We start from the raw sequence: 14,884 nt of genomic DNA, 5'->3' as shown, positions 1-14,884 counted from the left end.
CAGCCTCAGACCCCCTTTCAGATCAGTCACGTGGCTGAGGGGGACACTTTTCCTACAGGCTAAACCTTTCTCTGTCAATGAGTGTAGGCATTCTGGCCACATCCATATTGACAGTGTTTTTGTGAGGTGCTGGTCATGACCCTCTTAATTTACCCAGCCAGAACTGCATGCTGTGTTAAATGAAATAGTACACAATAGAAGACAATAGAACTGAATAAATTAGACTAAAAACTCAGAGTGTATCACATGTAAGGGTCAGCACTATTTCAAAAAAACATTTCATGTGCACTTGTGTAGGGAGAGTTAGGGATATATTTTCTAGGTAACTCCAGCTCCACATTTAGTCTACAGTAGAACTAGGAAAACATACTTTCTGTTTGATCTTTCAAATGAAAAAACGTGCTAAAATTAATTGATCCCCATTCATTTGCCAGGAATTACTGGATGTACTGATGTATCTTTGATATTCTATGTCAAAACCATTTTTAAGAAAATCTTCATTTTACTACATCTACACAACAGGCTTTTTCAAACCTCAACTACTGAGAAATATTAAAGGTATCCATTCATCACTTTCCTAATTATTCTCTGAAAAATAGCAATACTGTTAGTTTGATTAATTAAATATATGAAAACTTTTGGAATAATTTCATCCTAATGACTGTATACTTCATAATTTCTATTTGATTTTCTATTTGGGAGATCTCAATATGTGGGATACTGCTAATCAGTATATTTCTTTGTTATTCCAGTCACTCCAAGGGGAAAAAAAAAATGGACAAATCAGCACAGGTGTGTGGTATTTGTGATAGGCCAGTATCTTGAGGAGCACGTGCTTCTGAATTTCATTACTAATATGGATCCTTCTCTTCATTTACTTCTGCACCTGGGAAGTTCCATATTTTTCTGCCATCTTTATTGGGCATTTAAAGGATTTTTGTAATTTCTTGATAATTTTTAATCAATTATTTTGTTGAAAATGTAGCATAATTATCCAAAAGCACAAATACTGACATTTTTTGTGGCACACCAACAGAGTCTTCTAAGAAATCCCCAGAGCTTTGGATTTGAAACAACCTCCTCCAACCTTCATACACAATACAGCAATAATAGTATGCGGAAAGTGATTAATTTCTAATACCTGAAAAGTAATTTTATGTTTTGCATGCATTTCTGAACTGGTAATTTTCCACTTTGGAGAAGGGTACCTGAAAATGGCCACAATTAATATGCTCCTGTAACATTAAGCTAGAACTGGTAGCCTTAGTAACCAATTTTAGAGTCTATGATCCTAATCAACATGCTTTCCTCTTAGCATCTCTTTGGCTTCTTAAATGAATTAAATTTCATTGAATTCAGAAGATATCTAACAGGGTCTTAAATGAAAATGTGCATGTGATCAGATATTAGGAGTTGGTTTCATTTACTTGCTAGGTTCAATTGTCATGGCCCAGTGATTATTTTGATCTCTGCTTTCATGGACTTACTAAAATATTTTAATAATTTTCTACATGTGAAAATAACATGTGTTTTCTCTTTACTGGTTAAAAATATTTTCAATTTGTCTAGAGAAAAGTCAAACTTTCTAATGTTATTTGGTAATCTTCTGCTCATTTATTCATTGTATCATAAAACAGTTGATTTATGTGATGTTTTGTATGTCACTAAATGTACTGTAAATTTGTCAAATCTCCTTCGTTCTCATGATTTTTTGCATCACACATTTTGAAGTATTTGTGTTAAGACTGCATTTCTAAATGGATTGCAATAATAAGTAACATATTGTATGCATCATGTAAGTATTAAACACTCTGATTCATCAGCTCTTCATCTATTGATACAGTTCTACATTTGAAATGCTGTTTTGTATTTGTTCTCATTAAAAATGTATTTTTCCGTCCTTATATAAACATTGATGAAAAAGAGAGATTAAGCTCTGTCGGTCACCTAGTAAAATCCAAAGTCCAATAGCATGGTTCCCTAATCTATGTTAAATGCAGTCCTTCATTTTTCTTACACAATAATGCTGGATGGAAGATACAGCAGGTACATTCATTTTTTTCCATCCTACAGCACAGGATTCAGAGACTTAGAGACATGCATCGATTTCCTCAGAGCCTCATTCTTCTACATCTATGTTATTCATTCTTTTTCTTCTACTGCATTGCCCTGAAAAGATAGCAAATACTGTCATTAAAACAACTTCTTAGTTAGTCACACCTTATTAAACATACTCAAGAAAAATAGAATATACAAATAGATGTATATATGAAGAAACAGAAAGTATGAGTAAATCTTTATACTAGCTAAACAGCTTAAACTTATTACAAATTTATTTAAAAAATTAATCCTATGTGCCAGTTTAAAACTGTCATGTATCCCAGAAAAGCCATGCTCTTCAATCTTCATTCAGTATTGCTGGGTAAGATCTTTTTTATTGTTTCCATGGAGATGTGACTCCAAATTGTGGATAGTAACTTTTTTTTGAAGCTATTATGTACCCCAGAAAAGCCATGTCCTTTAATCCTCATTCAAGACTACTGGGTTGGACCTTTCTGATCGTCTCCATGGAGGTTTGTTCCACCCGATTATGGGTGATAACTTTTGATTAGATGGCTTCCAAGGAGATGTGTCTCCACCCATTTAAGGTGGGGTTGCTTACTGGAGCCCTTCAAGAGGGAAACTTTTTGGAAAAAGCCTGAGAGCCACCAGAACCCCAGAGTCCATGCAGCCAGAGATCTTTGGAGCAGAAGGAAAATGCCCTTGGGCAAGCCTTATGGAATGAGGAGAGCAAGCTAGCAGACAATTCCAGGTGCCATCCCAACGAGAGAGAGAAACCCCGAATTTCCTTGGTCTTTCTTTGGAGTTAAGGTATCTTTCCCTCAGTGCCTTAATTTGGACATTTTCACAGGCTTAGAAGTTAAACTTGCAAGTTTATAAATTCCCTTTTTTTTTTTTAAAAAGCCATTCCATTTCTGGTATACTGCATTCAGGCAGCTTACAAATTAGAACATAGGGTTTCCATGGAGATGTGTCTCCACCCATTCAAGGTGGTGTTGCTTACTGGGGCCTTTTAAGAGGGAACCATTTTGGAGAAAGCTTCAGAGCCACCAGAACCAACAGAGCCCACACAGCCAGAGACCTGTGAAGATGCAGGAAATGCCCCCGTGGAGGCCTTATGAAATGAGGAGAGGAAGCTAGCAGATGTGGCCATGTGCCCTCTCAGGTGGCAGAAAAACCCCAGACTTCGTCAGCCCTTTCTTTGGACTAAGGTACCTTTCTCAGGACACCTTAATATGGACATCCTCATGGCCTTAGAACTGTGAACTTGCAACTTAATAAATTCTCTTTTTTTTCCAACCCCCCACCAAAACCATTCCTGCAAACCCTAAAGAATATCTAAGGATTTATAGGAGATTCTAAAAAAGTTCCATGTAGTAGGATTACTTTCCAGAAGGGTTCCTAGGGCAGATAAGCCCTGAAACCCAGAGGGGTCAGCCTCTCCAAGAACATCATCTAGTTCTGTCACCTTATCCCATACTATCGACAGCCCCTTCCAATATGAAAAAGCTAGCATGGGCATAGCCTAAATAACCCTAAAGTGTGGGAGAAAGATCAAAGGAAATGGAGTTATAGAGAGAATGTGGGGTTTAAGAAATGAGTATGATTGCTATATGTATTTCTTTTAGTCTTCAGTTTCTCAGAGCAGCTAGTAGTAAAAACCTAAAATTACAGAATTGTAACCCACACCAAACTCTGAACCACAACTAATTGCTGCAGGGTGAGTTGAAATTTATTTCTTTTTTTGGTATATATGTTACTTTTCACAAAAGAGAAAAAACATTGATTGTGATGATGGATGCACAGCTATATGATCATACTGTGAACCACTAATTGCACACTTAGGATAATTGCATAGTTTGTGAGTCTATAGTAAACATCAATACAATTTCATTAAAATAAAACTTAAGTAAATAAAATTTAAAACGAACAAACAGATAAACTCCCTTTTTAAAAGCCATTCTGTTTCTGGTTTATTGCATTCTGGCAGCTTTAACAAACTAAAACATCCTACAATACAAATTCTAAACTACTTAATTGGTAAATTTTAAAAATTTAATGGAGAATTAGTGCCCATTATTAATAAACAATTCCAAATAATAGAAGAGGGAACACTTGCAAATTCATTAATGATTCTAAAGGCAGACAAAGCCATCTCAGGAAGATAAAAATGAAGTACAATATCCTTCAGGGATACAGACACACAAATCCTCAAATCAATACTAGCAAACCAAATCCAGCACCATATATAAAGGATTATTATAGGGCAGTGTGATGTCATGCCAGAGACCTGAGTTTGATTACCAGTACGTGCCCATGAAAGAAAAAAGGATTATACCACAAGTAAGTAGAATTTATCCCAGGAATATAAGGGCAGTTTAACATTCAAAATTGGTGTACTGTGACATATTAATAACATAAAGGACAACAATCACATATCTCGAGGCACAGGAGAAGCATTTTACAAAATTCAATACCCATTCAGGATATTTTTAAAAGACAGAAAACTAAGAACAGAAGGGAAATGCCTAGAACTGAAAAAGAGCAGCTATGAAAAACCTGCACTGAACATCATAATTAATGCTGAAAAACTGAATGCTTTTCCTCTAACATTGGAAATAAGAGCAGAATGGTCACTTTTACCACTTAAAGTCAGCATTATATTGAAGTTTTTAGCCAGGGAGATTGTGAAAAAATGATGAGGGCTCCATATCAGAAAGGGTGTGGTTGATCTTTTATTGCAGATAGTATAATTCTGTATACATTCAAAATAAGGTAATTCACCAAAAAACCATTTAAACTAATAAATGAGCCTATCACCGTGGCAAGACAGAAGAGCAGTATACAAAAATTACTTCTGTGTTTATTTACTAGCAATGAACGTTCTGAAAATGAAATAAAACAATTCCAATCATTATAGCATCAAAGAAAATGAAGCACTTAGGAATAAATATAATGAAGAAAGTGCAAGATTCATACACTGACAACTACAATACTGGAAGATATAAAAAAATCTAAACAAATGGAAAGACATCTAAGTGTTCAAGGATCACAACACTAATATTGTTATGAACAGAATACCCAAGAAATTGATCTCCAGAATTTTCTTAAAATTCCAAAGGTTGTTTTTTGCAGAAATTGACATGATGACCCTAAAATTCATGTGGAAATGCAAATAAAAGCTATCATCAAAGCAATTTTGTTAAAGATAAATTGGACTACTCACACTGAATCAAAACATACTACAAAGCTGCAGTAACAAGGACAGTGCGGCACTTGTGTAAGAACAGATTGATGAAAAACAGTGGGGTAGAAATGAATACCTGGAAATAAATTTTCAGTCATGGTCAATTGATTGTGATAATGAAACTGTGAAAATAAATTAGGGGAAGAATAGGCTTTCCTCACACGGTGCTGGGAAAATTAGATGTCCGTACAAAAGGATGAAGTAGGACCCCATCTCACATCATATGGGAAAATGACCTTCAACAGGGTTGCACAACTAAATGCATTAGCTAAAACCATAAAAGACACAGAAGAAAATTTAGAAGTAAATTTCTGTGAAGTTAGGCTATGCATTAATTTCTTAGAAGTGATATCAAAAGTATAATCAAAATAAAACTTGATAAATTGAACTTTATCAAAATTAAGCTTTTGTTCTTCAAAAGACACTATCAAGAAAATGAAAAGATAAGTCAATGAATGAAATAAAATATTTGCAAATATAATGGCTAGTATGCAGAACATACAAAGATAAATAGGCCAATTAAAAAATTAGCAAGGAATTTTTGTGGATATTTCTTTAAAGATATTTCACATCATCTTTCACTTATTGATTTCACGTATTGCCAATATGCCCATGAAACTATGCTCAATATCATTCATTAGCTACCATAGAAATGCAAATGCAAACCACATTGGAATACTAATTCATATCTACTAGGATCGCTATAATCAAACAACAAACAATGACAAGGGTTATGGAAGATGTTGGGAATTTGGAGCCCTCATTCATTTTTGCTGGGATGTAAAACAGCATTCTATAAGGATAAATGCGCTGTAGGAAGCGGTGTTGTCAAAACATTTTTGGAAGCGGCTCTCAACCTGCTGCTTTTTCATTGGTTTGGGGTCGATTGTAGCAATAGCCAATCAACCTTGAGTTCAGACTATCATTTCATTTAACCCAATCGCATTTAGACTTTCCAGAAACCTTATTTGCATATGTGTCTATAAATACGATGCGATGGAGCAGAACCGCCGTTTTCTTCCGGCTAGTGAAGGAGGCTGATCCGTCTGTTTATGTGTTTCCGGAAGGGTGTGCGGAAACCAGCTCATTGTTCTAGAAGGAGACTTTCGAAAGCACAGAACCGGGAACAACAGGCAGAGGCTCTCCTGTTGGATTTTAGGTGGTTTAGGAGGTTGTTCAAATCATCCCCGGTATTCGGGTCTTAATGTGTTGTCGAAGTCTGAGTGTCTCCCTTCCGGCAGGAATCGGAGATCCACACTTTCCCAAATGGGTGGGTTGAAAATAAGGCGTTTTAGTTTGAGATCCTTTCGTTGCTGCATCTGGGACAACTTGCTTGTGAGTACTTAATCCCTACGCTTTCATTTACAGATTGTACACCTCACTGCTAATGCACGTCAGTAACCTCACATATCAATAATTAATAATCTCCCCCACACTTTTTTTATGTCTAAGATTTCGTTGTATATAAGTTTTCCACTAAGGCCATTCTAAAATACAAACCAAACAGAATTTGCATAGTTCATAGTGGTGAACATCATTCCCGATATTTGCTAGTTTCGTTTTTATTTTTTTGCGGTTATAAATGGCATTTTCATCAGTTTGTAAAACTCACCCTCATTCTGATTCATTAGTGCACTTTCCTTGGCATGTGTTAAGAATTTCCCTTGCTCTTGTTTTTCTTTTAGAAAAAAACTTGCATATCGGTATTTTTTAATGAAAAGATACTCAGAACATTCTAGACTAATTGAAGTAACTTCAGAAAGTAATTTGGATGAAAAAAGTGAGCTTTTCAATTTTGAGTTTTTCTCTTTGGGTTGGTAGATTTCCTTCATTCAGCGGTAATTTCCCGTTTTACTCTTTAATGGTCCCATGTGTCTCCAAGATGTTTTCATCTGAATTGCGTATAGAGTGGAATCTTTTTGAATTCTGTAGCCTAATGCTGTATTTGGCTGTCTCTGTTGTTTGTTTTACATTCTCACGTGTCTCAGACATACAGTGAAATCATCTGAAAATGTGACTTTGCCTCTGTTTCCACAGTTCTTTTCTTGTGTCAGTGCTTTGAATATTTTTCCAGAACTGTCATGAATATTCGTGCCTCTGTGACTTTCTTTTGCACTCCTAATGGCAGTGAGACTGGAGTATATTAGTTGATGCTGACGATGCTTATCTGTTAGCAATCTTATTAGTCATGTTAGAGTTGCTCCACTTCCAAAATGGGTTTCCAGTTTATAACATGAAAAGTGAGAAATTACATTCTATTCCATACATGAAGATGATCGTGAGTGTTTCTCCTTCGATTCATTGCATATTTAATCTCTCTGAGTTCTTGGAAATAACCACACTCAATTCATGGCTCAAGACAAAAGACACTTAAAAAGACACGTCAATTTTCATATTAAGTTCTGTGGTCAACTGAACTTTCCCTGTCTGTTATCTACTTCCTGGAAATTGCTTAGTAAACCAATAAGTAGTTTGTACCATATACAGTATGTGGCCTTTTCATTTCCAGCACTGGTAAGTCGTAACTTTAGTTGGCATACAATTCACCGTTGATTTGTTACAGGTTTAATTTCAATCATATTGATGTACTTTCAGGTCCGTAATTTGATTTAATTGTCTTTAGGGACTAACAACAAGTATCCCAGGCTTCTCTCAATCATCTGTAGGGGCGTTACTTCTCCAGTAGCAACATGTTTCTTAAAGTTTCTGAGGATTATTGGGGGACCCATGAAAGGAGAATGGGGAAGGACCGAAACTAAGTGTGATCTGAACAAACATCCCTATGAATGTCTCCAGCAGCCCATGTGCCTATATCCGTAGAAACCTCACTGCTCGCATGGAATACCTCCACATTCTGCACATCAGCCTGACCCCAGAAAGAAAAATGGAGAACATCCTTCTGTGTTGTAGGTAAGAAGTTCAGATTTTGTTACTGGATTTGGGTGTTGTGCTTGCTGGCGAATGAGTAGGTGTCAGAGTAGCTGTGAGATTGGGAATAGACTACTCTAAAATCCCCTGGAAGTATTGACAAGGGCACCAGCAAACCTTAAAGCACAATTGCTTCTGGGAGCTGGATTTGAGAAGGAATATTCTTACTTCTCTGATGATATGTTTTCCTAATAAGCTGTCAGTTGTTACCATTGCTTATTCTGTAACTTGTATTAGTACTGCATTCCTTTTGATTGCTGAATAGCATTGCGTTGTATGAATATGCAATATCTTGAGGTCTCTTTCATTAATTGATGGGTATTTGAGTTTCTCCCACTTTTTGGCTAGTATAGATAGTGCTGCTATGAGCATTCATGTACGAATCTTTTTATGGACATAGGTTTTCAGATTTTACGTTTAAATAGTTGGGAATGGAATTGCTGGGTTATATGTTAGATCTATATGCAACATTTTGAGAAACTGTCAAATTGTTTTTCCCAGTGAGTGTACCAGTTAACATCTCCATTAGCAATGTATGAGGGTCTGTTGCTTGCTTATAGCCATCTCATTGGATGTGAATTAGCATTTCACTGTTTTTATTTGAATTTCATTAAAAAATAATGATAGTGAGCATAGTTTCTCAGGCTTATTGGCAATGTGTAGATCGTTTTAGATAAATATCTTTTACAGATCTCTGCTTATTTTTTATGTTGGGTTGTTTGTTGAACTGTAAGAGTTCTTTATATATTCTGCAGACAATTCCATTATATATAATTTGCAAATACTTCTTTCATTCAGTGACTTATCTCTTCATTTTCTTGATGGTCTTTTTTCAAGAACAAAAGGTTTTAATTTTGGTAAAACTCAATTGACCAATTTTTGTTCTACTGATTGTGCTTTGGTCTTGTGTATAAGGAATCATTATGTAGCCTGAGATCACAATGTAATAGTGCTAGCTTTTACATTTAGGTGCATAATCTGATTGAAATTCACTTTTATATGATGTGATACAGGGGTCCAGTTTCCTTCTTTTGCATATGGACATCTGATTTTTCCAGCACCATGTGGAGAAAAAGCTATTCTTTCCCTATGTATTTTCTTGGTGTCTTTGTCACAATTACTTCATCACAAATGAAAACTTTTATTTCTGAACAGTTAACGCCTATTCCATGTCTATTCTTGTCTATTCATTACATGAATCTTTTATGTCAGTAATACATTGTCCTTGTTATTGTAGTTTTATAGTCAGTTTAGATTCAGGCATTGTGAGTCTGCCAGTTTGTTTTATCTTTATCATTGTTTTGGTTACAGGTTTTATTTGTATTCCTATATGAATTTTAGGGTCAGCTTGTCATTTTCTGTAAGAAAAGACGATTAGAATTTTGAGGACAGTTCTATCAAATCTCCAGATCAATTCGTGGCGTATTCTGTTCTTAACACTATTTGCTATTGTGATCCTTGAATACTGTTTGCCTTTCCATTTAATTATATCCTTGACAGCATTCAGCCACATTTTGTAGTTGTCAGTTTACAATTCTTGTACTTTTCTTTTTTTTTTTTGTATTGTATAGCGTAACATATATACAAAGCAAAGAAATAAAAAAGCAGTAGTTTTCAAAGCACTATTCAACAAGTAGTTAGAGGACAGAGCCCAGAGTTTGTCATGTGATACCATACAGTCCTCTCAGATTGTTCCTTCTAGCTGCTCCAGAATATAGGAGGCTAGAAGGTTTAAATATTCTTTTATCATCAGTCATCTTTTTTCTTTCTTTTTCTTTTGTTGAAAAATATCATATATACAAAAAAAACCCCAATAAAATTCAAAGCATAGCACCACGATTAATTGTAGAACATATTTCAGAGTTTGACATGGGTTACAATTCCACAGTTTTAGCTTTTTACCTCTAGCAGCTCTAAGATACTGGAGACTAAAATAGATGTCAATTTAATGATTCAGCATTCATATTCATTTGTTAAATCCTGTCTCTTCTATATAACTCCACCATAAACTTTGATCTTTTGATCCCTCTATTTAGGAGTGTTTGGGCTTCAGCCATTCTAAATTTATCATGTTGGAAGGATCTGTCACAAATATGGGGTAGGGAGATGGAACTATCTGATGTTCTGGAGAAGCTGGACCCTCTAGATTTCAGGACTTATCTGGTCCGGGATCCCATCTGGAGGTTGTAGGTTTCTGAAAAGTTACTGTAGTGCATGGAACTCGTGTGGAATCTTATATATTGCCCTAGGTGTTTTTCAGATTGGCTGGAATGGTCCTGGTTGGGGTTTGACAGGTTAAGACAGATAGCAAGGTCTACCTGAAGCTTGTGTAAGAGCACCCTCCAGCCTTCGGCTCTATTTGGACTCTCTCTGCCACTGATACTATTTTATTAGTTACATCTGATCCTGGTACAGTGCACCTAACAATTCCATCCTGACCAAAAGGGAGACTAGAAGTGTATCTTGTACTTCTTTCATTAATTTATTCATAATTTATTTCCTTTGAGGATACTGTGAATGGAAGTGTTTCATTGATTTCATTTTCAGATTGTTCATTGGTAGCATATAAGCAGAAATTTAATTTTTGTATATTGATGTTGTGTCATGTGATCTTTCTAAACCCATTTATTAGTTCAGATGTATTTTCAGTGAATTACTTCATTATATATGATTACGTCATTTGCAATAAAAGATAGTTTAACCATTCCTAAAAGTTCCAGAACAATGTTGACTTTGAGTGGTAACAGTAACCATTCTTTTCTTATTTCCAATATTAAAGGAAAAACATTCAGTGTTTCGCCATTAATTATGATGTCTATTGCAGTTTTTTTCATAGATGATGTTTATCAGGTTTTGAGAGTTTAACTCAGTTCCTAGTTTGTTGAGTTCTTCTTCTGTTCTTAATCCTGTGTTGGTATTGGATTTTGTCAGATACTTTTCCTGTGTCTCATTAGATGATTAATTTTTGTCCTTTATGTTATTAACATGGCATATTACACTAATGGATATTTGGATGCTAAATTGCCCCTGTATTCCTGGGATCAATTCTCCTTGCTGATGATATAAAATCCTTTTAATATGGTGCCATATTTGGTTCACTGGTATTTATTTGAAGATGTGTGTCTATATTCCTAAGGATATTGGACTATAGTTTTCTTTTTTTGTGATATGTTAGTCTGGTTTAGGGATCATAAAAGAATTTGAGATTGTTCATTCCGCTTCTGTTTTTTTATAATTGATAAGAATTTGCATTTTTCTTCATTAAATATTTGCTGAAATTTACAAATTAAGCCATCTCTTATGGGTTTTTCATTATGGCAGAATTTAAAATGAATTTGTAATAAATTTAATCTCCTTTCCTATATCTAGTTATTTATTTTGTTTCTTCATCTATAGGTTTTTTTGTATATTTCTTTTTTTGCCTTGAGTCTATTTTAAGAGTTTGTGACTATGTAGGAAGTTTTTCCTAATTATAGTGTTTGATATTGCTCATTTTCAGGGCAGTGAAGTGTAAGACAAAGGAAGAATGCAGAAACCTGAGGCTTTGTGGAAATCTATGTATGTCAGTAAGTCTCAAAGTCTTCTCTTTTAGGATGGAAAAGATGACTGTCTCAACTGTATTTACAACCAAGAGTTATTGTGTGTGAAACATGAGATGTTGAATCTGTATTTTATCAGATAACTAATATATCTTACTTCCTGTTTTTGATCAATATTTAGATAGGACAGAAAAAGAAATTTTTAATAGAACAAATACAAAATAAAATAACAAATGCAGAATTGTATTAACAGATGAAAATTTGATGTATCTCAGTGTTTAAAACTTACATAATACATACAATATATTACTTCCTATTACAAGCCATTTAGAAATATAGCCTTAATACAAAACATTTCAGAATGGGTAATGCAAAGCGTCATGGATAAGACAGAGAATTTGACACATTCACAATTATTTTCGGTAAAAAAATAGTGCCTATATCAACTGTTTTGATATACAACATATAAATGAGGATAAAGAATGTTAAATTTCATTAGGATGCTTGATTAGTTGGGCAGATAGACGAATTAACTGTATTTTTAAACAGTAAAGGGAGAAGACATGTTTTCAACAAATAACAAAGAAAATTCTTTAAAAAGTTTTTAGGCTTCAAAAAATATCAGTGACATCATGAAATCTGATATCCTAGAAATCGTATTTTCTAGGCACTGAGATCTGACAGTAGAACCTAAGAATTAAAGTGAAACCAACTGGTAATATGTGATTACTTACAAGTTTTCTTTATGATCCTGTTAAATAACTTCTGGGTTAAATGAAAAAACCAAGCTTAGATTCCTTTTAAGGAGCCAGGGAGTTGCTAAAAGGAGCATGATAATTAGAATCAAAGACCTGTAGGTAACCAAAACTACCAATAGTAGCTTAATGTTGCAGAAATTCAGTAAGTCTGGCTATTTTCATTAAAGTGGAAAAGTATCAGTTCAGAAATTTGTGCATAAAAAATCCAAAAGGAACAGAGATTGAAAAGACTAAATTATTGAAACTTGCTGTATCATAGATATATTTTAAAAAAACTTATGCTAAGTGAGAAAAGCCATTTGTCAAATGCAGCATGTTGTATAGTTCTATTGATAAAATTTATTAAAAAGAAAAACCACTAGAGTAGAAAGGGAATATCATTGCCTGGAACCAGTGATGGGAGGAGGGATTCACTTGAAAATGAACTTGAGGGAATTCTGGGAATTTGGGAAGTTTTCTAAATCTGGGTTGTGGCAATGAATGCACCACTGTATAAATTAACTAAAACAATAATCTGAAATTGGTGAATTTTGCGTTATGTAAATGGTACCTCAAGAAAGCTTTTAAAATATCAACAGTTGTAAAGCTTGAGATGTTTGTGTATTGGTTCTGGTGCTGGTTTGAAGCTGTTATGTGTCCCAGAAAAGCCATGTCCTTCTTCTTGATCCAATCTTCTAGGGGCAGACATGTGTCTTGTAATGCTGATTCAGTGTAGTGGGGTGAAATCAACATTTGGATTGTGTCCATGGAGATGTGACACACCAGTTGTGGGTGAGATCTTTTTTGGATTGTTTCTATGGACATGAGATGCACCCTACCGTGGATGTGGTGTTTTGGTTAGGTGGAGATGTGATGTCACACATTTAAGGTGTGTCTTGGTTAGTTTACTGGACTCTTTAAAGGGGAACCATTTTGGAGAAACCTCAGAAACAACAGAACCTTCAGAGCCAACATAAGACCCAGATGTTTGGAGATGCAGAAAGTAAATGACCCCAGGAAAGCTGCCTGAAACCAGAAGCCAAAGACGCCAGCAGATGCCAGTGTAGTGCTTTCCCAGCTGACAGAAGTGTTCTGGACCCATTGGCCTTTCTTAAATCAAGGTATCTTTTTCTGGATGCCTTAGTTTGGCCTTTTTTAATGGCCTTAGAACTGTTGTAACATAATAAATTCCCTTTTTAAAAACCATTCCAATTCTGGTATACTGCATCCTGGCAGCTTTAGCAAACCAAAACAGTACTCTATGCAAAAATTATTCAAAAATTTTTAGAAAGTGTAGCAAGGAACTAATGTTTTCTCTTTTAGCCTTGAGAAGTTGATTGAGGTTGTGATGTGTAGGTCTTGTTCAGACATTTTGTGACCTTAAAGAAATGAACCTAAGGAGAAACTGATGTGCTGAGGATGGCAGAGCAGGAAGGTGAAGTTCTTCATTGAGGCATCCACTTAACCAACCCTAGTGCTATCCTTTCCCTGGAATACTTGTAATATAACAAAACCCAGTTATTGACTAAACCTCATGTATCTAAAATGTGAAACCATGTTTTTACAATATGTTCCTAACTCATCCCATCAAATGTCTTGGAGTATTTTGTTTTTTCATTTGTCAGGATATTAATTCCTTGTCTATTATTTGCCTTTCCACTAATATGTTTTTACATTTGTCTCCTGTTTTTGATGCATTTTCTTTTAATGAATTCCAAAACATTGATGAGATTATAGGGTTTTTTTTTCCCCCTACATGACTTAAGAGGCAGTGCAACACAAGAGGTAAAAACATGGATTTTAGCACCAGATCACTTGGGGTTACATCCAGCTCCTTCATATACATGGTCTCTGATTTTGAACAATTTGACTTAATCTCTTTGTTCCGCAGTTATAAAATGAGGATTGTGCTAGTACATGCCCTCATAGGGTGAATGTTATATCATAAAAGTATTCATATTTTGCTCATCCCAAGATCGTAATCGTATGTCCCTATTGTATTTTTATTGCTTTATGTATATTTAAGAATTCATTCCTGGAATGAGTTTTTGAACAGCATGAAGTAAGTATTCGTTTCCTTTGTATTTCTCCTCATTTAATAACCGATTGTTCTCCAGTCTTGTGCAGAATGCTTTCTCCTTTCTCTGTTGGAGTGCAATGTTGATAACTGGATAAACTTAAAAAAAAAACTTCATTGTAGTCATTTGGCTGGAAAATGCTTAGAATAGTCTTCAGTAGCTAAAAAGCTATGTGGTATAATCACTTCACTCAAGCAGCCTTGAATTATTTTAAGCTCTTGCTGAAATAGGTTGCTGTTGGTCTAATCTCAACAAAACGAAAACTTACTCTCTGTTTTCAGAAACCCTCCCTTG

The 14,884-nt window shown here is 35.0% G+C and overlaps 1 protein-coding gene and 1 long non-coding RNA gene across 9 annotated transcripts in view; one reads left to right on the top strand and one right to left on the bottom strand.

Annotated features, from left to right (window-relative positions):
• Positions 1 to 1,612: 1,612 nt before the first annotated feature.
• LOC143664234 (uncharacterized) overlaps positions 1,613 to 14,884 on the bottom strand; it is a 61,086-nt gene continuing 47,814 nt past the window's right edge. Inside the window, exon 4 of the long non-coding RNA XR_013166386.1 lies at positions 1,613 to 2,169. This is a non-coding gene — a long non-coding RNA (uncharacterized LOC143664234). The remainder of the gene's footprint in view (positions 2,170 to 14,884) is intronic.
• Positions 6,315 to 14,884, top strand: part of LOC143664233 (olfactory receptor 14C36-like) — a 97,832-nt gene continuing 89,262 nt past the window's right edge. For 5 of the 8 annotated variants that reach the window (XM_077137896.1, XM_077137897.1, XM_077137893.1 and 2 more), the window contains exons 1-3: positions 6,315 to 6,643; positions 7,954 to 8,218; positions 11,736 to 11,802. The gene's annotated coding sequence lies outside the window, so the exon portion shown is untranslated. Of the gene's footprint in view, positions 6,644 to 7,675; positions 8,219 to 11,735; positions 11,803 to 14,884 lie in introns of those variants that run through there. The other 3 variants (XM_077137898.1, XM_077137895.1, XM_077137894.1) reach the window with 3 other exon arrangements.

This window comes from Tamandua tetradactyla, chromosome 20 (genome assembly GCF_023851605.1).
Source record: "Tamandua tetradactyla isolate mTamTet1 chromosome 20, mTamTet1.pri, whole genome shotgun sequence".
Taxonomy (NCBI): domain Eukaryota; kingdom Metazoa; phylum Chordata; class Mammalia; order Pilosa; family Myrmecophagidae; genus Tamandua; species Tamandua tetradactyla.
The sequence above is the reverse complement of the archived record's forward strand: the minus strand, read 5'-3'. Positions and strand labels throughout refer to the sequence as shown.